At 38.4% G+C, this 25552-nt stretch overlaps 1 protein-coding gene across 6 annotated transcripts in view; it reads left to right on the forward strand.

Moving 5' to 3' along the window:
• The window catches only part of mtss1lb (MTSS I-BAR domain containing 2b), a 55586-nt gene that overhangs the window by 12772 nt on the left and 17262 nt on the right, over positions 1–25552 (forward strand). The window lies entirely within an intron of this gene.

A 25552-nucleotide genomic window follows, 5' to 3' on the forward strand; every position in this document is an offset into this window, starting at 1 on the left:
ATTTGACAGAGCCAAGATTCAACAAAGAATCTGTATAATAAAAGATAAACAGTTGCTATATGTTTACACGGACCAATGTAATCTGATTAAAAATCCAATCCCAAAAATGCTCAATATAAACACGTCAATCATATAAATACCCCAAACCCATTGAAATTTCAGTCGGATTGCAAGGGGGGGTTTATGCCGTTTGTAATCTGCTTGATGGGACATTTAAACACTTTTAGTTTTGCACATGTGTAAAGTCGACGCTGGGTCGTACAGACGTAAGGGCGTATGATGCAAGGAATGGAGCAGCTGTTGCTAAAGAAATCAAAAACCATAAATCTGACAAAGCGGTACAGAATTCCATATGCTTGTCTTCTCTAAATGAACAAATTAATGTTTTTATGCATTTAAACTGTTTCCCTGGAGTGAGTTTTTAACCTCAATTTATCAGTTTATTTTTAAAACACGATACATTTGCAGATGTACAAATGGGCTAAAATATCTTTTCATAAAATTTTATTTATATTAGGAGTAGGCTGCCGAACATTTCTTTTATTTATCGTTTATTTACATTTTCTTGGAAGGATTTACTGGTTTTACCATGGTAGGTTGCTGTAATGACCTTCCTTCATTGATATGTAGACATTATTTTGCGTTAATGAGTAGCCGTTTTGTGAATATTATTATGATACCACACCCGTCTCTGTTTACCGTTAATGCTGATATATGAATCCGCATATAATGACTTGTAAAGATCGGTATTAGCTGTTGCTAAACATTTATTTTAATTATTGTTTGCCTGCAGAAGCTCTTGTGGGTCTTGGTTCCTTTTGTCATGGTTTTCCCATGGTAAAACAGTATCTGATGTGCTCGTGTTTCATTGGCACGAGACATTACTCTGCCTTTATAAACTGTTAATTTTTTTGTACCGTTTGAAAAATGAAATATACACAACATGTGCTTTAAAAACTGTTTTAGGGGGTATTTCGGTGAACACTTGTGCACTGTGTGCATGTTAGCAGGTTATATCGGATTTGAAGTATGTAAGGTAAAGTCATACATAAATCAGATCACTTTATTTATGTAAACACTACATTCAGATTGCACAATCTGAATAAATTCAATCCACTGTGTCCATATTAACTTCTCTAGTGAAAACCGGCAGCTTTGTTGTTTATATTTACATTTATTTAGCACATTTATATATACCTTTATTCAAAGCAAGTTTGTTTGAGTAAATGTTTTCACAGTTGACCCCTTGACCTTGACGTTACCAAGACCACGCTCTACCAGGTTATATTTAATTATTTTATTGGGCTTCTTTTCTTTTGTCTGGGGTTTAGAATTGATCTCGTCTAGTGGGATGCCTAAAGTAAAGAGTGCGTTTGATGGAGGATGATGATCTGTGTTTGTGTGTGTGTGGGCATGTTGTGATTTTAATGAGCTGATGGAGCTGATGGAGCTGATGGAGCTTCCTGTATGTCTTGTAAAAGCAGCTAGGATTGCATTCGACCCCCACCCCATGTGACCTACAGGGGGCTGTTTTACATGGAGACTGTTGGGCCACAAAGAGAAATACGGTTGAAGAGAGATTGGGAACACTTAATGTAAAGGGCCTATTAGTTACTATTCACTCCATTTGGTTTATATTCTATATATACATTCTGTGATGTTATGCAGAGATATTTTGATATTATTATTTTCTATTCTGCCATACCTTATTTCAATGTTCTGGAAAGTACTTTTTACTACATTTCTTTAATTGTGATGACCATTCAGTACTTTTAAATGGCTATTTATTGGGTTTCTTAGTTATGCTTTAAAGACAAACACATAGCTTGTAGTTGCCTTGGGCATTTCAATGTCTCTTGGTGTAATCTCATTTCAAAACCTTAGAGGCGAACATATCTTAAGATATGAAGACTCTTTCTTTTCAAATTTAGTCATCCCTGATTTAGACCTAGATGGGTCATAGCACACATCTGACCTTTGGGTCAGGATAGACTAAGATTGTAGTTGTTGTATGACAAAGCTTTCTAGTTTCACCTTTCAGAATATCACGGAAACAATTCAGTATACCATCAAAGCCAATAAAGAGATAAACTGGAGTTTGAGCTCAGGTGAGGACACTCTGGGGGTCAGTTTACGCTCAGTGATCATGTGACCTGACTGATAAAATTGTTCAATGCTAAAGGGAGGGCAGCTGCCAAGGTTTCAAAACTCCTCACAGATGCCCTGGAGCAACATCAACGACGGTAAGAGAGAGAGGCAAACCAATATTTTCAATGGATCAAACAGTGTGGAGTGGTGGACCACCGGGCTGCTGGACACAGAGAAAATAGCTAAATGTGTCAATGTTAGACGTAAGAGAGAATATGAAATGGTGAAACTATGAGACCATGGTTGGTGTGCAGTATATCACAGTAAAGGTCATTTATATAGTGTAAACACTGCGTCCATCTTTGAAGGTTCAAGCCGAGCGGTTATGCTGTTTTAGGGACACCTAAAAATCTTGTCCTTGGCTTTTGTATCAGCTTTTTGAATAGTCTCCAGTGGAATGTTGTATCATTTGTATGCTCTTCCAGATGCTTTAGAGAGGTTGAAGCAGGGAACCGGATTTTCACTTTTCTCATAATTCTGGAGAGTTTGGCTCAGGCTGTTAATCTGACAGGTAGCCTATTTTACCAATTTTTTGTACTAACCACAGCTAAACACAATTTAGTCTGGCACAACTTGTCCAAACTTGATTTGGTGTGTGACCTGGACAATATATACTGTAGTAACATATAGTAACATCAACGCAAATAATATTTACCCTTATAAAAATAGATGTTTGTAATATTTTGGCCAACCCTTGTGTTAATAGACATTTTGCTCATTTGTCCTTTTCTTTTAGCATTCAAGAGTCAAAATTAACTCCAGAGCACTTAGTCATGTTGCCTGGTACAGTTTATGTTTAGGAGACCTCCTCCCAATCACAACAGCACAAACTGCCACGAAGCAAAGGAGGGGACGGTAGTGAACCGTAAAGAAACGGAAGCAAACACAACCACAAACGCACTCCAGGCCTTCATCCTCTCTATAGGGGTCTGTCACTAAACTGGGGAAGGAAACTGGTGCTTCCTGTCAGTAACTACCTACAATCTGCTTCTTATTTAGTGTCCTTTTACTGCTTGTCACCCTCATGATCTTCCTCTCGTGTTGAGCTGGCGTAGCTAAAGCGTTCTTCATCACCAGCACTTCTATCTGTGTTCGCACCTTGGCAGGGCTATAGAATTACTTGAGATTATGGTCTCCGGCTCTTTAGGGATATAGGGATATTTAAAGGGTTTTGTTCACCCAAAAATAAAAATTTGGTCATCATTTACGAACCTTCTAGTTGTTCCAAATTTGTACGCATTTCTTTGTTTTGAATTACAAAGAAAAATATATTTAGAAGAATGCTTCCAACCAAACTTCTTTGGACCCCATTGACTAAGTAAGCAGGAAAATTTACTTCATCATTTTTTTGTTCTGTTGAACACAAAAGAAGATATTTTGAAGAATGCAGTTCTGGGGCGCTTTTGACTACCATTGTCATTTTTCCTACAATGATAGTCAATGGTGTCCAAGAACTGTTTGGTTACAAGCATTCGTCTCAATATATTTCTCTGTGTTCAACCAAAGAGACATTAATGCAGGATTGGAACAACTAGAGAGTGAGTAATTCATGACAGAATTTTATTTTTCGGTGAACTATCCCTTTAAGCGAAATCGAGGCTTCAGCCAAGTTTTTTTGCCCTTTTCACATGTGTATAATAAGTGGCAGGGGAAAAGAACACTGCGTCAAGAGGCCTAGATAATAATCTTGTTCTGTATGGATGGATTCAGAGGAGGGAGTCTGGCTGTGTGTGTGAAAACCCTAATTCATGAGCCAGAATCAAAACAAAAAGTGCTTTGGCTTGTCCTCTTCAGCTCCCTCTTAGTCTCTTTCTCTCTCTTTTCTTGCTCAGTCTCTCACACAGAGACTCTCTTTCCCACTCTCTCTTGGTTGTGGTGAGAGAGAATGCTTATAGATCGCAGTCTGTTTCGGAAGCCTGGCACAGGGCGCAGATGTGAGCGTAGAGGGCTTGTCCGGCACGTTTACTGCACTGCTTGCATGAGCCGAATAGTAGCGAGCATAATGAACATCATAAATCTGATTCATGCACCAGGGGGGCAAGATGACTTCCCCTCATAGTCACGAGGAACTGGAAAAATGTCTGACAGCTCAGCAACCGACGGGCTATTTGGAGGATCAGTCTGGGCGGGGGTTAGTATTTCCCCAGATGTTTGACGTACAGTCGGTGAAGGCAGCAGGGTGTTACTATTCACACAAGCATGTAAGCAAACACGGTCAAAGTAACATTCTCAGTGTCCTTGGCACTTCTATTTCTGATTTAAGCTCACAGATCTGTCTGTGAGTGTACTGTTGTTTACCACTACAGACTGTATGCTAGGTTCGATATGCTAGAAAACTAATCCAAGTCAATGGGTATCGCCGATGTTCAGTTACCAACATTCTTCAACATTTTCTTCTGCAGAACACCAAAGAAGATAAAGTTCACCTCAAAAAATTATTTTTTTGGGTGAACAATCCCTTTAAAAGATATACCTATCACTGCATTTCAAAGACAAAATATCCAAAGTAGCTGACAAAAAGTGACCTTAAATGCTCTTGTCTCAGTACAGCCATTCTCAACTACAGCTTTTCAATTTTCTATAAAAGATTATTAACTAAGGAGAAATTCTGAAAAAAATCTATTTATTAAAGAATGTGCTGCATAAATGTCATTGTGTTGGACGTTTGATAGAAGCTGTAGCAAGAAAAAGTATTACAAATACAAGATAGAATCTCTTTTTACAAACCATCCTCACGCTCCCCATCATCAAACTCACAAGAAAATTACTGCTGGTCTTTAATTCTACAGGGCGGTTTGATGGTGCAGGACTCCCCGCTGATATGACGAGTCTGACTCAGCTTTTCCAGTATGACTTCCCAAACACACAGACACGCTCCTCATGGGAACACCTGTTCTTACTGAGAGACTTGTACAGCTCAGCACTCCCAGACCCTCCCAAGCTACACATAGAACTTTAACACCTCATTATCATGACATACTGTAAATGAAAGGCAGGATGTTTGAAAGGTGTTCCTGTCTTTGAGGTGAAATTTTTGAAGCCAACCAAAATAAATACCACCAGCATAGATAGACTCTTTCTTCTTATCAGTCCTTGTCAGCAGTTATCAGATAGTTTGGAAGATTAACCTCAAGATTTCCATGTATGTTTATTTCTGACATTGTCTTTTTCCTAAAGGGATAGTTCACCCGAAAAAACATAAATTACTCATCCTCTAGTTGCTTCAAACCTGTATACATTTCTTTATCCGGTTGAGCACAAAGAAAGTTATTTGGAAGAACGTTAGCAAGCAACATTTCTGAGGCATCCTTGACTATCATAGGAAGAAACATTTTTTTGTTCTGTTGAACACAAATTTAGATATTTTGAGGGATTTTGGAAAGCAAACAGCTCTTTTTTATTCCAACTATGGTAGTCAATTGTGCCTCAGAACTGAAGTTGCTAAAACATTCTTCCAAATATCTTTCTTTGTGTTTAACCGAACAAAGAAATGTATACAGGTTTGGAGTAATTCATGACATAATTTTCTAATTTGGGTGAACTATCCCTTTTAAGCAATGGTTCTCAACCTTTTCATGGTAGCGCCCCCTTGTAAACCCATTTAAAAAACTGATGCTCCCCCCCATGTTGTACATTGAGGATAGATAAGATGTGTAAAATATGTTAGATATAGTTTACACAAGCGATAGAACAGAACACGCTAATAATCCACGCCTCGCGCATAAGCACTAGTGTTTACGGTGCAGGCAGCTGAACAGCAGCTGACTAACACAAGGACAGTATAGCAATTGCTAGTTCATATTACGTTATTTTAAATACATTCACAGGCAAACCTCTTCAAAAACAGATCATCTGTCTGTTACATATGTGCAATATTATGTAAGCATAAAACATGATGTGTTTATGTATGTTTCTGTGAAAGCTATGAGGGTTCAGTCAGTGGAGGAAGGAGGATTGACAGTGTGATATGATCGCTACCTCTGCTAACACCAGCACTATGCAAAAGCACATAGAGAAAACAACCACAGCTCTTTACTAAAAGCTATCCCTGTTAAAAAAACAAAGAATACATTTTGTGCAATTCCTGCCTGTCATTAGAGTTTGTGACAAAACATTTTGCAGTGTTTACAGATTGCATAATATAATTAATTATAGTTTAATTTGTTGCATAAAGTACAAGTTGATATTATAATGCCTTAATTTTTTGCATTTTGTGTTAAGTTGAATAAAAGACTATTTCCCCCCATATATAATCATTGAGGATTTCTTAAAAAAATTCTCGTCTCGTTCTCGTGAACCCAGTCATGTGTCCAGTTTCGTGAGATAAGTCACACCCCTTCCAATCTGTTAAAAATTCTGTCATCATTTATTCACACTCATATCAAAACCTGAACATTACCCTTTCTTATGTAGAACGCAAGAAGATTTATTGAGAAATTTCCCAGTGGTTTTGTGCCCATGCAATGATCTTGTTTTGTTACCAACGTTATTACCTGTATCTGTTGTGTTCTTCAAAAGAAAGTCGTACAGGTTTGGAATGACCTGAGACTGAGAACATGATGAATGCGTTTTGAAAGGTGAAAAAATGTATATTAAGGGAAACATTTTTTTATTACTCATAGAAATTGACAGTAAAACCAAAAAGTTAAATTAAACCTTTATTGTTTATTGTTTAAGATTTAACAGTGAACATTTCTTGCCTTGGCACATGGAACAACCTATTAAACAGTGTATGCGCTATATGAAAAGGAGCCTGTATGGTTCTCATTTTTTTCGTTATTGCTAATAAAATATTATCATTAATTTGAATTTCAGATTTTAGTCCTGATTAAGATATGTGTCCGTTTGACCCTATAGCTATCCGTCTCCCTGAGAGGATTCAAAACAGTAGCTGCACAGACAGTGACACAGATGTCAAATAATGATTGAAAAACTGTGATTTCTGTCCTTTTATGTAAGGAATAAGTATATATTATTTAATTCTATGTCATGAATAATTTGGCAGCCTCATAGTTTTGCAGATTGTTTTTGCCTTCTGATTGGTTGGTATGTGCTCATCAAAACAGGCTAATCCATGTGGATGACTTCATATGTGTTTCATGGGACACTTGGCATTTACTACAGGATGTAGAGTTTTTTCTCAGGGTTAGTCACAAAATAATCTGCAACACTGGATGCGGCACAGTGGCACATAACCCAAGTAGAGTACCCACCGCCTGCCATCTCATCGCAGGCAGAGGGCGGTCGCTGCAGTGTTGCCTAGCAACAGAGACAGAGGTGGCCCTGTTGCTTGTATGGTTGCTTAGAAACTGGGAAAAATGTTGCAGTCGTTTATGGTCTTTGCAGAATAGCAACATGGTTGGCTACAATCAGAGTAGTTTGTTGTCACAAGCTGTTTCACTGTTTTTCAAATCTTCTGCGCTCGGGGAATGCAAGGGATTGATTGATTATCCATGGACAGATTTAGCAGCAGAGCTTCAATCCTGAATGAAATATACATGTGTTCCTCAATTGGTAGAGTTTGGCGCTAGCAACACCTAGGTCACAGGTTGATTCCCAGGGGAGACACATGATTGATCAAATGGACCTTGAATGCACTGTGAAGTGCTTTGGATGAAGGCATTGTCTACATGTATATACGTAGATTAAACTAAACCAGGACTGATGGGTAAACAGAGAGGAAGAGGTGTCCTCCGAAACCCATGTCTGTCTCCCACACTCATGCATGCACATACACCCACTGCTCTCATTAAGAAGATGGGAGACTTTCCTTGGCAGAGAGGTTTAGTTTCTGCCGCTTCCCACGTACGTGCTGCTGGCTGCAGGCACAAAGAGAGCCTGTGACAGGAGGAAGTGTCCTCACAGAGAGCTGGAGAGAGAGAGGAAGAGAAGCAAATAGATGCGCATTGTGAATGGCGCTTAATTAAAGACAATAATGTTGTTTTTGTAGCACATTCTTAAAAACAAACGGCTGACTCAGGGAGGTGGTGATCGCCTAGTTTCCCACTTGAGAAAAGGATGAGATAGGAACAGAGACGAGTTCTCAGAATAGAGTGAATGAGAGCAGAGATGAGACGGGCATAAAACCCTTTTTCTCTAGATGCTATTGCAAGCTGATTTTTGTAAATTTTGCGTGTACCTCTGCGTTTTGATATGGTGACTTGTGTTAAAGGGGTCATATGACACAGCTCAAACAAACATTATCCTTTGTTTTAGATGTTATGCATTGTGTATACACGAGTCAAAAACGCTGTATTTTCTACACACCGTGCAGGTTTGTATCTCCTCTTTGCCCCGCCTCTCTGAAACGTGCAGATTTTGTACAAAGCTCATCACTCTGAAAAGCAAGGTGCGCTATGATTGGCCAGTTAACCAGTGCGTAGCGAATGGTCGAATACTGCAAGCGTGTAACGGAAATGTAACGCCTCTTACTGTATATTTGGACATATATTGGGTTCCAAAGCAATTGTACTGACAGGTACGGCCAACTTACTTGCGTATAAACTGAGTCAAATCGTACCACGAACCGACATAGATTCGTGGGTGTGTGGTTACACAAGGTGTTTTTTAGGCAGGTCTGGGTGAGCATTCGCTTTTAGATAAAATGCATCTTTTGTTCCAACACTTAAATTTGGGCTAATACATGCATGGGCAATTTATAACACACCAAAGACACAGAAAAACACGTTTTTTGTGCCATATGACCCCTTTAATGTCTTCAAACAAAGTGTTAATCTTTGTTATATTAAGATTTTTTTAAACAAAATAGTTAATTGTGATAAAAGCTAGAATTTGATTCTAGCAATGTTGCCCTGGAACTGACAACAGAGTGAATCTGTCTGAAGCAACCGATGTACGTGCATCTGTATGGATCTGCTGATCATAAATGCATGAATGAATGTGATCAGTAGGTCAGCCCGGGCTAGACTGAGAATAATCCTTGCTATTAAGTATCAGCAACCAACCGTGATGTACATCTGCAGACACTACCGCTTGCTCAGCTGCACCTATCATCACACATTTCATAAACCCTGCTCTACTGCCTCTTATGTTTTATCTCAGAGCTTTGGTTCTTCCTGTGCTATGTATCCTTTGTGTTTCTATCCATGTGCTTTAATACAACGTATTTAGTTCCTGTGTGTCCTTTTACGTTTACTTGACAAATGGTCTAATAGGCACCCACCAATGTAGCCAATCTTGCGCCAAGCTGCCCGAGAGAATGTCTTTTTGGGGCGTGTGCTTTTTTAACACCGCCTGTAAATGTCTGGAAAAGCTATGAACTGCTTAGGTCAGGCCCTACTGGGCAGACACGGAACCCACAGAGTCCACACACCATATCAGCAGTGTTGCACCATGGGAGTGCCAGATGACAGGGTCATAAAATTAATATAGATTGCACGGATCTGTAATGCATGATGAGATTATTAGAACATAAATGGAGCTAGAATGAATCGACATTGAAAGATTTATGGATATTTGAAGTGGCTATACCGTCATCCTATTTTCTGCTCGGACAATTTCAATCGCCAACCTTCCTTATCTTTTACTATCAAAGGCTAATTTCTGTCCTCTTTCTATGCCTGTTCCCAGTGGAAGGAGCTCCTTTTTAGTGCATTTATGTGCCATTTTTGCGTTTATTTATTTATTTTTACCTCTTCTTGTTGGCATGCTCTTACCTTGAATTCACTGATCTTTCTTTCTCGATTTCTCTTAACACTTTGCTTCTTTTGTTTTCTCACACAGCTGTGTTGTTGGTCCTTTGGGTTGTTGGCATGGCAATCTCCTCTGCAAATCATGATCTGATTTAGGGTTTTTAATGTCTTTAAATGCCCTTGTGTTGACGCCCGTGTCTGTGTTTGACTTGCATTTGCTCTTTTTATGGTGTTTTACATTTAGTCATTTAGCAGACGCTTTTATCCAATGCATGATATCCTTTTGTACAGTATATGGATGTAGTTGTGCGTGTATGTAGGCAGAGAAAATATTTGATATATTTATATACAGTATGAGAGCATAAAATTTAGGCTTAGAGATAACGGGTGAGATTGTGTTTGGCCCCAGACAGAATTCAACAGAATATGCCAAAAAATACTTATTATAATATAGTCTTTAAAAATATTGTGTTGACAAACTTAGAAATTTCTTAAATACTTCACCCCTTCCTCTGCAGGGCTTGTTGGGAATCTCTCAGGTCTCCCCAATAAGTGCATAGAGTGCAGACTTTAAGAAAACTTAAAACACTCACAGAAACTTTTATGGTTTCTGTGAATGGCCTTTTTTGGCCATTGGTGTGTTTGTCTTGTTTGTCACCATTGTCTTGTTATGCTTGAAACTCTGGACACGGGAGAGGTCAGGAAGGGCTGTGGGTTTTCAGCCCTGATGAGATGATTTCAGGGCTCTACAGGACACTTTTTCCCACAGCCTGTAGACTGAGGAGAGCTGGAGCTCAGCCAGATAGGATTGCTGTAAGCAGGGCCTTTCTCAGGGAGCCTCTCCGTCTAGTGCAGAAAGGGAAATCTGGACCAATGACAGAGGGGAAGTCTCGAAACACAGTTATGCTGTAATAAAGGTGAAGTTGACACAAAATTTGCCAATGGTTTCAAGAATCTTTTGAAAACACGGTTTTAGAAATGCTTTATGTTTGAAATACTCAAAATGCTGCGTCTTCCTGCAAAAAGCATTTGTTTTATTTAGAGCAGTTAATATATATGAAATTTAACCACATAATTGTTTTAATAATCCTAACAAAATTCAGTCCATCTGGAAAATTAAGTAATTTTAGAGGAGTTACATTTTAGCTATAAAAAACAACAGGAAGTCATAAAGATTGTTTGTGTATTGCTTATTAGATCTGAGGACGCAAATTCCTCTAGTGCAAAGATGTGTGTGTCACAGAGAGATAATATGATTGGGTGTGTGTATTTATGGTTACAGTTTCATGGGAATTGTAATATCTTGCTAGTGCAGTCAGTTTTTGTCTGTGCATGTTTTAGATGTACTGTAAATTAGATACTAATTAAATACTGCAGTGTTACCTAAGTGTTAATAGCAAAGTCTCTATGTGCCCCAGTGCATATTTGTGTGTATAATCGTCTCTTTCAATGTGACACACACCACCAAATTTCCTCTACTTACATACATGTGTGTGTATGAGGGCAAAGTTTAGCAGATGGCAGTGTTATTATTGAAACCATCAGGATGGAGAGAGAGAGTTTGGAGCGAGGCAGTACTTGTGTGATCTAAAAGAAGCATGTGTTTATAACTTTATGCATTACACACATGCACACCTTAACAGTACAACAACATACGCATTGTACAACATTTAGTGTTGGTTCTTTGCAGGAACTAGATCTTTTAGAGCAAAAGAGAGTGAGTTTACTTTCGTCTACCACCAAGGGTTAAACGCTAATGCTAACCAGCCCCTGGAGACTATCTGTAGGGCCTTAACCTTCTTCTTTCCATCATCACTTATCCTGTCCTCCAGAAACTTCCACTCACACATAAAGTACACACCCTTCCCCAATCTCATCTCAGTACTGTTCCTCAAACATTATCTGGTTATCAGAAAATAAGCTGCTGGACATGAAACGTCATGTGGTTCCATCCTTTTTAATGTCTTTTCTCCCCTAGAGGCTGGGTGAGATCTCCAGTCTACTTTATCTTCAGATTGCTTTACATATTTTCAGTAAATATGTAAATATTTCTTATATGTATCGGAAAGTTAGCTTTTTATGGAATGCTCTATGATCACAATCAAAACGGTTGTAATTGGAACGACAGTAGAGAAAAGAGTGCTTTCTTGGTTGTGGAGGTTTTTATTTGGTGTAACCTAAGAGTATGTTTACACAATAAAAAAACAGAAATGTTTTTACTTCGTGTGTTTGGAAAGTTTTACATTCACACGGCAACGTTATCAAAACGATCTGCATTTACATGAAAAACAAATAAAAACGATGTATTATGCATACCAGGCCAATGGATAGCGCTGTTGTGCTAAAAGAAACCCTACTTGCAGGCGCACATCCGCATACACCGTTTAATCTAAAAGCGCTTTTAATACACTTTTCAAAGTTTGTGTTTTCATTCCACATAACACAGTTTTTGTGTAAATGAACAGCCAAAACACATATAAAGTAAAAACAGATAACTTTTGATGCATTTTGCCTGCTTATTTACATGACAACGGCGTTTTAGGGGACGGAAAATGCAAACTTTTGAAAACGGGTCTCAAAGTGCAAATTTTTAAAAGTCATTATCATTTGCGTGTAAACTCTGAAGGTGATATTTTCAAGGACGACATCATACGCATGCGTATTATTTGTTCAGTCTGAAGGCATGCGCGAGTATTCCCCGAACAATAATGGCAGCCACCATGCTAAATGGTTGTGCTGCGTGACATACCCATTATCATTTCTCCAGCAAAAAGTATATTTACATATATTTATATATATTTATATACAACAAACTATACAGGCACATTCACGCCGACAAAAAGCGCTTAAAAAAGTGTATGCATGTATGTGCAGACACAGAATTCCTTTATAGCGCAACAGCACCATCCACTGGCCTGGCATGTATAATACAGCATTTTTACTCGTTTTCCCATATCCATGTAGATGCAGATCATTTTGAAACGCTGTTGTGTTTTCGGGAAAAGCAAATGAAAAACTTTCCTATTTTTCATTGTGTAAACGTACTCTTAGAGTAGACTACAATGACTGTGGCTATAGTTATGGCTGAATCTGATCTGCCTCCCACAGCAGGGAAGAAAGGTGTTCCTGGGGCTCAGATGGTAGGGCGCAAAGATTATGGCTTCGCATTCAATGATAACATGTATCTTGTATGCACATGTATAGATAAAATGGAAAAAGATGTCATTTGAATACAGCATGCAAAAGTCAGTATGCAAACTGAGTTACAAGATATCCAAATGCTTATTATTATTTATGCTATTGTGGGCAACCAATAGTTTGCATCTTTAATGAAGAGTTCCCCCCCAAAATACAATTCTTTTGTCATTCACTCACCATTATGTAAGTCCAAATCTGTATGACTTTCTTTCTTCTACAGACCACAGAAGAAGATGTTTTTTTAACATTGCTAACTAAACAACTGGACCAACCGACTTCCATTGTATGGACACAATGTTTATGGGCAGTCGTGGCTTAATGGTTAGAGAGTCAGACTTGTGACCAGAAGGTTGCTGGTTCGATTCTCAAGGCCAGAGGGTAACGACTAAGATGCAGTTGATCTAGGCACATTACCCCTACTTGCTCTCTGGGCGCTGCAGTGATAGCTGCCCACAGCTCCGGGTGTATGTGTTTTCACTACTCTCTGGATGGATTAAATGCAGAGGTCACACATTTTTCAAAATATCTTCATTTGTGTTCCACAGAAGAAATAGTCGTATACAGGTTTTGAACAACATGAGGGTAGAATAAATTATGACAAAGTTGTATATTTCGGGTGAACTATCCCTTGAAGTGAACAACCATTGGTCTATTTGTTATCTGATAGGGGGCTGAGGAATGGTCAGATGTGGTAAGGAGGAAATGTGAGCTGGTATAAAGTGCTATAAAAAGTCCTTTTTGATTAAATGTATTTAGTTTAACAATTGTTAGAATTATGTCATAGGTCCACTATTTGTGTATGTGTAAAATTGTTCATTTCATAAGATATTATTTAAAGGTGAGATGAAGTGCTGTTGTTTATTGTTTTATACTGTTATATGAGGTCTGCTTATGACGTTTGCGTGGTTTTCACATCCAAAATCAATAAGTAAAAGGCTATTTTTCTACCCAGGTTTTGAGGCCAGCTCTGCAAACGCTGGGTTTTACTTGGAAGTAAACGCCCACTGCTTTGATTGAATAGTAGTTTGCATAGGTGGATTCTTCGTGAATTTGGTTAGAGACGTAACGTTAGGTAATACATTAGCACCATTCACCGTTTTCGCACGGCATTAGTATTATCTGAAGACCTCCTGTGATTTATGAATCGCGGGTCTCAAATGTTACGAGAGTTTCCATGATAAATAAACAAACGGGAGACTCCCGGTAACTTATCGTTATCACCCAGCAACCAAAATAATACCAAAACACTTCAAAGCAGCCTCAATTATTCGCAAACGGTGGATAAAACCTTGAAAAATGATATATGAGCCCGCCAAATCACAGAGATGGCGATTCCCACGGACTTAAGATCACAGACAACCTATGCAATTAAAACAAATAACTAGAGGTCCGAATAGCGCTCAGGGCACATCAAGCAATCTCTAACAAAGCATAGTGACGCATAGTACAAAAATGTTCTACTCTCATAAGATTGCTGTACTATTCCTATCGGATCCAATTGAAGGGACAGCACTGCTTCAAACTCTCCACAAATTCAGTGTTGAGCTGTGCCTGGTTCACTTAGGAATCCACGGAGAAATGAAACGAGTAAACGCTCCATGTTTTTCCCACTTGTGCTGGAACGTCTTTAAAAATAAACTTTAACCTTGCTTTCCTAATATCGGAATCCGAAGGAAGGTTATGCAGCGACTGTATTCTTCAACAACCAAGGATGGCACAATATTCAGCTATCTTTAACGTTATGTTTGTTTATTGTTTGCTCGCTCTATCTGGTTCCGCGCCACTGGTTCTGTAATGCGCGAACCAGTGGGCGGGGCTAGAGAAGTAGTCATTGATATTTTTCTATCGAGTCTGTGTTCAACCTGACAATGTCATCATAGATAGGTGCATTCCAGAACCTGCCGTTCGCTGGGCCTGGTGTCAATAACAGATGTAATCTCAGTAAGAAGGGGGTTTTCAGTTCTATCACTTAGATGATGTTTGCGTGAATACGATTCCTTCTTATATAACAGAAGCTTGGGTTGATATTGTGATTTTAATTCATCGTACCTTTAAGCCATTACCCATTTTGTTCTTAGATTTTTTTTCGTGGAAAGTGTCATCTCTAATACTTCACCCTCTTCAACATTTTAGAACGTCCATGTCCAAATTGATGGAACATTAGAGTCCATACCTCAGAAGGCTGTGAGAATGGGTTAAGAAAAGAGAAAGTTCAGCATGCACTATGGCAACAGTTCAAATGAGTGACGTTCGTATTGTTTAGCGTCAGTGAGCTCATGTCCTGCGAGTGCTGTTTTTACCACCTACTGTACATGGATCCTCCAACACGCCAGCCATGAAGTCATTGTGTTTCCTGAAATAATGTGGCAACTATCCAAAATAGCCAGGGTGAACACAGAAAACACAAAACACAGTCACACCATTTTAGGGTGTAAGAGAAAAAGACGAACTGATGCGGGCGGGGAGAGGCCTTGTCGTTTTCCCTTGTATGAATGAAGAAGACATCTGGTTTCAGCTGTGGCGTTGGGAGTATTTTTAGCCATGGAAACGTCCCCTTTGCCAGGAACTTCCTTTTAGAGTAAATATTTCTTGTCCAATGTCTTCTTCATTCTGCCTTCAACCTAATGGGGGGGGGGGGGGGGGGGGTGGTAACTCTGCTAATCCAATCCAGTCCCTGTCATGGCACAAAGCCCAGTTGATACCCATCATCCTCCATTACGCCACCATACTTAACAGCAGTGCTGATTGGACCACTGGCTTTTATCTTGTACCTTCAGGTCTATTCTGTTCGGTTTTATGTAATGCAGGTGATCAGACGCTTTGAGGTGCCAGCCAAAAATTAAGCCAGCGTTCCTGGTGATCTGCGTTAAAGCTTCCGGCCCATCTAATGAAAAGTTTCACCCTGAATTCACCTATGAACTAATCCTGTAATACCACTTTAACTCTCATTGGCTTTGGGTGGAGATTCCTTGATGTGTTGAGTTTTTATTTGGAACCATCTGGAAACTGTCAAGTCCAGATCCTGAGGATGGTTTAGAAATTCTTTCTGTAAACTTAGACACCGAAGAGTGTTAATACACTTAAAAGAAAAGGTTAATGTATTGTGTGTTATGCATGGCAAGAAAAAGAGGAAAACACTGTAATGTTCACATAAACGTTACTGATGTAATCTCACACACTCAACTGAGCAATTCAAGAGTCTTGTTTGACTCCGTTCATCTTTCAGGTCACTGAATAACCAGGGTAATCTTTCATAAATGTTTTGAATTTCCCAAAAATCTTTTGAAGCTGGTCAATTAAGGATTTTTTCGGGGGCCTGGGATGGTGTTTGCTTCATGTCTAAATAGAGGCCTGGCCAGAGAGTTCAGAAGGTTTTGAGAGGAGCATACTGACCGGCTGTTGTGTGGTGATCTGGATCTAGCTCTAACTTTTCTGTCGTAAAGTTTTATATCTTGTTTCTGATGGCACATGATTGGTGCTTTGGCGTCTCTGAGGGTTTTGTGGCCTCAATCAGAAGGACATTGAGGCCTGCAAACCTATTTTCTTTCATAATTAGATGTTTTTACTGGTAATGTGTGTTAATAGACAGTATGGCTTGAGAGAAAGTTTCAGAACCTGCACTGACCTCACTCTTGATTCATGTTGTGCAAAACATACGGATCATTCTGTATTTGACAATGTTTTTGAGCGTCTCACATATTTGGGATTTTCAATGAAGCTATGCATATTTGTCTTATTGCCAATAAGATGCCTGACACTCTATTGCAGAGTGTATTAAAACGGCCGTGCAATGGTGTTTCATGCATTCTGACTTCATAACAATGTTAAACGTGCTGTCTTCTCATGCTTAACATGGTTAACTTGTCAAAAAACAAGTTGGGTGTATGACGTAGTATTTCTGTGCTCGATACACTCCCCTATAGCGATCGTACGGGTTTCAGAAAGTTTTTTTTCGAACATATAAAACTGTTTTGTACCAACTTTTCTTAGTCCCTTATTGGACAATTCTCCCGGAAAAGAATGCGGCGTGGCCATGCGGCATTAAGGAGAGCAGGAGAAGGAGAATTCACAGATGTCACTTTCACTTGTAATCAGGGGAGAGAGAGAGCATTCGTTCGCCAAGTTCAGGTGTTTGTTTGTTCACTGCATTTGGGTGATGAATGTTATATAAACTGTGGATATAACGCTGGATTTGGAGATCTTTTGAAACTAATAAATGGAGCCGTCCCAGCGCTAAAAAATGCCCGACATTCGGTGAGTGAAACTGATGTCTGTGTTTTGTTGACAATGGGTGCGAAGATACGAAGTATGCAAAACTACTCTATAGGTGCTCAAGATTAGTATGAGATTGACAAGAATCTTGTTTCTTACGCCTGCTTTAATGGATAGTTTACTCAAAAATGACACGCAACAGAACAAAAGAAATGTAAATTATTTTTTCCAACTATGGGAGTCAAGAACCGCCAAGAACTGTTCTTCCAAATATCTTTCTCTAGTGTTCCTCAGAACAAAGACACACAGATTTGGAACAACTCAAAGGTGAGTAAATGATGACAAAATTTTAACTTTAAATGCACATCTACTTAAGGATCTTAAGTTAAGGATCTATGTGGATCTTTCTATTTATATTCTGGATTGTTTGTTAGTGCCCCTGTGAATAATTGTGTACTGTTCAAGACCTGTCTGTGTTCTTCACAGCCAATAAGAGAAGTGAGGACAGCTTTATCCAGTGAGACGTACCATCTACATGTCCCAGCATGTTGGTTAAATATAGAATTCAGCCAAAATAAGTGATCAGTTTTAGATCTTTAGATAAATATTGGAATGTGATTTGTGGTAAAGTTTTAGTAAGCTGGGCCTGGCGTTGTACATGATGTGAGTTGCAGCTCACCAATGTAGTCAGGCCAGTCGCTTTAATGAGAAGTGACACATTCGCCATGACTCAGTGCGGCCACTCACCTGACCTTACAAGACACTCTCTGGTTAGCCAATGTGACTAATAGGTCACTTTCAATGGCCAGCGCATTGCCACACTACATATGTGTGTGTTATATGCAGTGTTGGGTGTAACCAGTAACTAAGTAATTTTTCCCTTGAAAAAGTAAAGTAAGGGATTACTCTTGTTTTTCTGTAAATAAATTAGTTACTTTTGATGTAATTAAACTAATTACTTTAAACTTCACAATGGCAGTCTGGTGCTTCAGATTCGCAGCCTGTACGTCTATTTTCATTGTAAAAGAGTTTATGGACTTACGCACTTTGACTTTGTCATATGTTTGTGATCTGCAAATAAAGACACGCGCGCAACGTGAAAAAGTCCTAATAATCAGTAATAATGTTCCAACTAGAGGCAACAAATGTTGTGTATAATGGCAACGAGACGTTGCGTAACACTGGTTGATCAAGAAGGCCAAAAGAGCTCACATTATTTATTATGTTACCATTCCCTGCTGTAAAGCGAGAATGTTTCTATCTCACACAAACTCTGTATGACGTATATGGTTGTTTGTTTATAGTCTTTATAACGTCGTTTATAAAAGTTAAAACCGTTAGGTATAGTTTTTAACTATTAAACATAATATTTTTAATAAAACCTTACCAATCCTTAGCATCCTGCTCAAGTCGCGCTCGGAAAGTTGATGAATCTGCTTTATCATCTTCATTTTCCGTATTAAATTCGGGTTTGAATTGATATGAGGAAGTACCAATGACATTTTATCACCTGTCAGTACAATTGCTTTGGAACCTGATGTTCCAAATATGGTAAGAGGCGTTACTTTTTCGTGACACACTTGCAGTATTCAAACCAATCACCACGCACTGATTAACTGGCCCATCATAGCACACCTTGCTTTTCAGAGCGATGAGCTTTATAAAAAAAAGGCCTAGAAATGATAGTTTACTCGTAAATAAAAATTATTTAATTTACTCACCCTCTTGTCATCTTAAACCTGTATGACTTTCTTCCACAGAACACAAAAGAAGATATTTTGAAGAAAGTCTGTAGCCGAACAGCACTGGCCCCCATTCACTTACATAAAAACCAATGAAACGGAATGGGGGCCATTTAACAACACTCTTCAAAAATGTTATATTTGCGTTCTGCGGAAGAAAGAAAGAAAGTAATACAGGCTTGAAATGACAAGAGGGTGAGTAAATGATAACTGTGAGGAATAGCTCACACAAAAAGCAATGAATCATAAGCAATGAATGTTTCTGCAGTTTTTTCTGAGAATCTCAGTTTAATCAGAAGCAGTTTTTTGGGGGGCAGAGGCTCTGAGGTATGAACACGCGCTGTGAGGGGGAATCAAGGCTCGCATGAATTATTCTATTTCATGTGCTGCTGCAGTCAGTGTTTGTTGTCTCACTCGTTCTCTCTCTTTCTACTCTGCCCTGATACGCACTTCTGCTCCTAAATTTTGCAAATCTTTCACATCTAACAGACGTGTCTTTGTTCAAATCAAGAATCTATAGTGATACAACATGTATGCCTTAATTTTAAAATGGATGGCTTCGACCTGCAATTTCGATGAAATTAGCCACTTTCCAGATCGTTGCAAAATGAACTTCTGTGCACGCTCAATTTCCCTGAAATGAATGTGTTGTTCTCCCCGAGATTGGCAGTACTGTTTCAGGATAAAAAATTCCGCCAGTTGTGAAGTAAAAAAGGTTATCTCATACAGAAGTGGATGATCTTTTTTATTCATGTCATAGTATGTATGAGATGAGATAAGGTGCAGTCAGGCGGACATAATCAAAAAATAAACCTATACGATCAGGATCAGAAACTGGTTACCGGATGAGACATCAGTTAAACAGTGACACCATAAGCAACAGTCATTATTCAGAAATATGGCAAGGGCTGCTGTGATTGACCAATCAAAATCAAGTATTCCAGAAAGGATTGTAATATGTCATATTATGTCCATTTAAAAACCCATGTTGAGTATTACAATGTGTCTGTGTATGAAAACAATATTTGGGTATATGGTATATTTTTTTCCTGGGAACTAGGCCATGTTTGTGTGGTTCACTCTTACACAAACAAGCAACCACAATTACACAATCAAGCAACCACAGTGTGACCCTTGGGGCCCATTATGTTATGATATAACCAGAGATGGGTAGTAACACGCTACATTTACTTGAGTAATATTTCGGAAAATATGTACAATTATAAGTGTGTACTTTTACAATTATTTGAGTAAATTTCTAATAGAAAATCTGTGATTTTACTTCGTTACATTTGCGTGACGTTTGCTACAAAAATAGCAATTGATTGTAATTTAGGACCACTAGGTGGCACTGTGACAAAACACAGCTTGTTACTTCAGGTTGGGCTTGTGATGACACCTACCAAGTTTCGTGTTGTTATGTGAAAGTTTGGCGAAGATGCAGCATCAAATCCATTTTGGTGAGCTCTCCTTTGGAATTCGTTGACATGCTGTACGAGAAAGGATTGACAAATCAAAAATCCTTTGATATCTTTTCTTCAGCACTGTCTCTAGATGCTACATACCAAAGCTCTTGGAAGAGTTTGAAAAAGTACTTTTGTCGAAATAATTTAGTTTCTACACACACTAAAACCCCAAATATTAGACCATATTTTAAAACAATACAACAAATATAATTTTCCTTGTCATTTTTTACCAATCATCTAAACAGTGTATTTCTAGAATTATTAGGCCTATATTCATTGCAGAAGTCAAGTTAAAGTCAAACTTAAACTCATATAAGAAGTATATAAGTGAGTCTTTTCATGTAAACAGGCTTAATATGATCTTCAGTGATATCAGCACCTGCTGGATGAAAGTCCACGTGACCTACATCCTCAGTTACTGACAGTTCGTTCCGCTGATCATTCACGTCTTGAAAGAGACTGCTTCGTTTAAAGAGTACCTAGCATATGTTTTTTTAGGCCCTACTTTGGTTTATGGAGTGCCCCAACAACAAGTTTATGTACATACAATGTGTTTTAACACTATAATGTCGTAATAACAGGCAGTTATTCGTAACTTACTTCTTGACTGACTCTCAAATGATTCGTTCCGCGATTCATCTGTCTAGGCCCCGCCTACCCACTAACCTTGTGTCATGTGATTGGTCATATGGTGTAGTCTGTTGTTATTGGTCTTTAAAGTTCGGCTTTAAAACGAGCACGAGTCAATGCGCGTGATCTCCGACAATAAAGAAACATAAAGCAGTCGCGCATCACACAGAGTTTGCTTGTTATTTTCTGTTTTAAACTTTGTTTTGGTGCGCTTACGTGATCGTCCTTTGATAACAGCTAGTGAGAGAGTGAACGTGAGCACTTAAGAGAAGAGCGGGTGCTGGATATTTCTGCTTTGATTTCGGCCGAAATTGTTCGGCAGCCGAAATTTCGTTGCATCCCTAGATACAATAGGGGTCTCCACCCCTTCGAGGGTTGACCCCTAATGACACACTGAGGTTTTAATCTCTCCAGGATTAAACAAGTTCTCTTTCTATCTGTTTTCAAACACACAGATAAATGTCACAAATTAATGCATACACGTATGGAATTTGTTTGTTTTTCTAAACATGCAATGTGTTTTTATGCTGTTATTCTGTTTTACTGCTGAAATAGTGCTGTTGGTTTTACTGCCTGTATTCACTTTCTTCTAAAAAACGAATACATGGTTCTTCAAACAACACATATAGACAATATTATAGGCTAAAGTTTTGTGTGTTGATATTCTTTTCACAGCATTTTTATGCTGTAGTAACATTGTAGGCTTGTGTGTTTGTGAGAATGAGTGTATGCTTTATCTGAATGGTGCAATGAGAAGAAAAGGGTCGGGCACAAATCTTTCAGCGGATTTCATATCTTCTGTTGCTATGGCAAAGCATGAGCAAGAGGGGCATGAAGCCATAAAGAGCAAAGGAGAGAGATGGGAAATGCTGAAATGTTACCATAACCTTGCTGAAACTTTTAGAGGTTATACTTCATGGAAATGATAAGATTTTCCTCATCACTGAATAAATTATTTTGTTTAAGGGTGACAAGATGAAATAAACTCATCTTTATATCATCTATAGCAAGCGCGTATTTCTAATTTGACCTCAGATTTAAAACAAGATTCTTAGGAGATAGAAATTGGCCTTTAGTGTCTATAGGCATTTGCTGTATGAGCAGACCAAACACAATTAGTAAAGGATAAATTATTAAAAAGCTCTGTGTTCCATGAAGGCAGATTTAAGAAGAAATGTTTTGGAGAGGTGGAGGCTGGTCTGGGTGGGGGTTTGAAGCCCTGCAGGCTGAAGCTTCCCCAACACGCTTTCATGTTGAGCAGCCTCACAGACAGTCATGAGGGAACATGCGCCACACATCATCAGCTCTGGTGACGCTGATGAAAGAGATGTCTGAATTAAAGCTAGAAAACGGAGAGAGAGAGAGGGGGGGGGGAGATGTGGGGTTGAGCAGAGTAATGTGAGATTCAGAACTGGGCAAACATCTGAAGGGATAAGGTAGAGGAATTACCCACCAAAATCACATTTGATGCGATTTAGGTTTAGGTAATATGAGCTATATTCTTATTCTATGAACTATATAAACTGCAGTTTGAAACTACCTCGGTTTACGACATCAGAACCCTGTAACCAATCACGTTAACAGATTTGATCTTAAAAGTTTTACTGTTTCAGCTTTGCTTCTACAACAAGAGCAAGCACTGCTCACATGTCGAATAGCAGGAGGCATCTATGTACCTATAATCAATGGTCTGAGCTCATATGATTGAATGAGGCGGGAACCAATTTGAATATTCATTCAACTTTGTTTATTAAATGAAGCAATGAAGAAATTATTATCAAAGGAAAAAGCTTTTACATGTGCTATTTCATGCTTAAACAGGATTTTTCAGTGATAAAATGATCAATTGCAGTGTTACTTTTTAACTGCAAAATCCATGGTAGGTATAATGCTGAATGATTACCATTTATCATATTATGTTTTTTTAATTGTTTATTAAAGCACAACTTTTTTTGTCTCCTTTTTGTTGCATTTTGTTACATGTATTTTTAATACCACTAATTTGATTTGACACTTTGTCTAAAATGATTTTCCTCAAATGAATCAATAAGCATTTAACTATGCATTTACCCCAATGAACATGTGGTACATTATTTTTAACAGTTATCACTAAGAATCTAGAGAGGCAATCATTTAGATGGTGCTTCTGGCCTGATTGTTAAGATCAATATAAGTTAAGACGGTATGTAGCAACCGATGAATGACTCGAGACGATCCCGGTGTACTCTTATAGCGGCGACTATCCTGTCATTCAGGACAGATTGATTCATTTTTGCACCACTCAATGCACAGTCTGCTCCACATGTCTCATCCACCGTCTGTTGCCCTGGAAACAGCAAAGAGGCTGGCCGGTTACTAACTAGCCAGTTAAAACTGCCCATTAGTTTAGTAAATGAAAAATCTGTCAGACTGTTTTTAATTCAAAATTAGGAGAAGAGGAAACATCCATTTTTTAGTTTATTTTTAGTATATCATTGTATGATTAATTGTTTTAAATTATGTTTTCACTGTCAGCTTGAGATTTGCTCAGTGTTCTGCTTGCGGTGACTAAATGCCATGAGAAAAATCAATATGTGCGGGCTATCGTGGCTGAGAGGGTCCTAGCAGTGGGGGCAACAGTAAACACAGACTGCTGTAACAGATGGAGGTGACAGCACTCTGTGAGTTCTGACACTCTATACAGATTACTGCAGTAAAAACACGCCAGGCTGGACATCCAAAAATCTTTTAGATTTACATCAGACACACATTAAGAAAACTGAGCATGCCCATAAGCAAAAAAATCACAGTTGAGATCTCTTCAATATAATATATTCAATACAGGCAGTAGTCCGGATAAAGGAAGAGCAAATAGAGACTCTCCTGGTTGTCAGATATTTCTCACAGCAATCTCTAGAGTTTCAAAATTGTTCTCAACAATGCCTTGCAATGTGTTGAGTTTTGCACAGTCATGCACTCAAGAGATTTGCAATTTTAAATGCACATACTGATAGTCTCATTTATATCCATTTTTTATTCTTCAGTCCATCTCCCCCGAGCAAAGAAAGAGCAAATTAGGGTTCCTTTTAATGGTTGCATGCACATGTGTATAAGAGCAGAAGTGCATGCGTATAAATAAAATGTAATATTTCCCAGATGTCAGAAGTCTCCATTTTGTATTATAGATTTTGTTTGTGTGGTCTTCAGAGGAAAGTAATAACCACAAACAGAAAACCATACAATGCCACTGTAGACAGACACAAGCACAGGCTGAGAGACGGCTCAATTCAAAAGCAATTAAAATGTGCAAAGAACGCTCTCTTGCTCTCTCCATCTCTATTCACACATTTTCTAGTTGCCTTTGGTCAATTTTTCACTCTTACTTTTCACCCATGAAAGGGCTATGGTGCTTTGATATTAGACATTGTCTAACATGTATCAGCTGACTCCACTGTGGGTGTGTTGTGTATGTATGTGTGTGTGTGTTTGTGGGTTGTATTAATGAATGGTTGCTGGGTAGAACAGGAGGCATGAGGAAGGAATGTGTTAATTATGAATGATTCTTCTTTCATGCCTACTTCAGCCTCTTTCTGTGTTTATATGCATGTGTGCTCTTCTGGGTGTCAACATGCGTACCTCAGAGCAGCCATGCTGAAAATCTTAGTCATACGTACAAATTGTTAATACATACAAATTGTCCCGATGCTATCCATTGTAGGGCAGGATTTACTGTGAGGGATCTTTAAAGGTCCACTTTTATTAAATTTAGCGGCATCCAGTGGTGAGGTTACGAATTGCAACCAACGGCAAAAAGCTCATTCTAAGGTAAAAAAAACATACCGCTTCATTATGTAAGGTCTTTATACACCTCTGAAGACATAGTTATGTATGTTATATTACATTTCTGTCAATAGATCCCTGTAGCCTGTTAACTGTCACCCGTTCCATACACGGGACACCTAGGTTTGCGTCAATATGCGATGTAATTTCAAATCGAATCATGACAAACTATATATCATTGGATAGGTCTAAGACTCTGGAATACAGATTTCTTTGGCGTTTTTTAAAATAATTTATGTAGGGAGAGTAATTGATTCTTTTTATAAAGAGTGTGCTTAGATTTTTTGTTATTCTTTTATGACCCCTATTTTTTGAATGTATTTTTTAATCATAGAAAAACTTTAAAAAATATTGATTTATTTTTTACAATAAACCTAACAACACACCTTGGAACATAACATTTTTTTTAGCAATAATCAACTACTTTTCTTTTTTCAAACGAGACCAACTATAAGTCTGTATTACAAAGAATTTAGGAGTTACCGCTATTTTAGTGTGAACATGCATTTCAATGTGTAGGCTTTGTTAACAAAGTTACGACAGTTAATAGGTTGTAATCGCACCTTTAAGGGATCAATAATGAGATGTTACATATTTGTTCTGAGCCTGTATTTAATTTGATATTTGGACCTTTTAATGTTCTCAAACATCTCAGCCTACCCTTATGATTTGCGTTCATGTCTAT

Source organism: Triplophysa dalaica, chromosome 1 (genome assembly GCF_015846415.1).
Source record: "Triplophysa dalaica isolate WHDGS20190420 chromosome 1, ASM1584641v1, whole genome shotgun sequence".
Lineage (NCBI taxonomy): Eukaryota > Metazoa > Chordata > Actinopteri > Cypriniformes > Nemacheilidae > Triplophysa > Triplophysa dalaica.